Below are 1,444 nucleotides of genomic sequence, written 5' to 3'. Positions count from 1 at the left end.
TGAAGAACCCGTTTAATGTATGAATATATCTCAGGATATGTCATACTGCAATTCTAAAACAAACCAGATCAGTAAGAATTGCCATTCTACAATGAAGGTGAATGACCGTTAATGTGAGTTTCCCTAAGGATGACGATCCAACTCGGGCTGCTAGGTTGGGCGAGCCACAGGGTGAGATAAGGGTGTGGCTCACAGATAGAGGTCGTTAACAAATCTGGGTGAGTCACCTTCAACACAGCCTAAGTTGAACTAACCTAAAATTATTCTGGATAATATTCAAGTGTTTGGCTTAGTTTGTTATACCCCTTAGAGGAGAGGTTGCAGTGGGGTTTGGCCAAAACTCCGGTGGTAACTCGACTGGGTAGATTGATGTGAGTCCTGCTTTGGTCTGGGTGAGAGTCCTGCTCTGGAAGATGATTAGTAACATGGTGACCATTAGTGTCAGAAGCATATTTGTAATGTGTGTGTGTGTGTGTGGGGGGGAGGACACTGGTGGTGGTAGTGGTGGGGGGGGTCCTCCCCCAGAAAATTTTGAATAAAGTAGATACCATTTCTTGCATTCTGGTATATTTGAACAAGTTGTTTGACATCTAGTTTTACCTACACAAGTAACACATGATTCAATAACTCTTTTAGAGTTAATGGCACAACAAGACCTGCCTGACCAACAGCTCTCCTTGGATGAATAGAGCATGCTCCACTTCTCTCACGAATCCTAGTCACAGTTTAAGAAACATAGTGTAGCCTAAGTAAACTTTTAGGGAAAAAAATCACTAGCCAATATGAAACAATAATAATAATCACTCCTTCTTACTAGAGGTGCACCGATAAATCGTCCGGCTGATTTATTGGCCCCGGTTTCCTTAATTTTGGGAAATCAGCCGATACTTGCACGAGAAGCCCATTTTATCGATTTTTTTAGTTTTAACAACAATTGTCTGAACTTCATTTATATTTCAGAGCACTCAACTGCCTGGCTGACATCAGGGACTGGATGGCTTTAAACTTCTTGAGTTTCAATGAAAAGAAGTCTGAAGTCATGTTGTTCCCTCCCAAGGACACAATCACAAACCACTGCATCGACCTCTCCGCTCTAACCCTGTCAGAAAAACAAAGAGTCACTAATCTGGGCGTGATAATGGACCCTTCCCTGAAACTTAACAATCATGTAAACATGATTGTTAAATCATGTTTCTTCCAACTGAGGCGGCTGTCTAAACTGAAGCCCATATTGTCCAAAAAGAACCTGGAGACAGTAATATATGCATTCATTACATCTAGGCTTGATTACTGCAATTTGCTCCTGTTTGGTAACAGTCAGACCTCCATTGCACGACTACAACTGGTCCAGAATGCAGCAGCCCGATGTTTAACCAGTACAGGCAAAAGAGAGCACATTACACCAGTTTTGGCCTCACTGCACTGGTTACCGGTTCACCTTAGA

Source organism: Nematolebias whitei, chromosome 13 (assembly GCF_014905685.2).
Source record: "Nematolebias whitei isolate Nwh7 chromosome 13, NemWhi1, whole genome shotgun sequence".
NCBI lineage: Eukaryota > Metazoa > Chordata > Actinopteri > Cyprinodontiformes > Rivulidae > Nematolebias > Nematolebias whitei.
The sequence above is the reverse complement of the archived record's forward strand: the minus strand, read 5'-3'. Positions refer to the sequence as shown.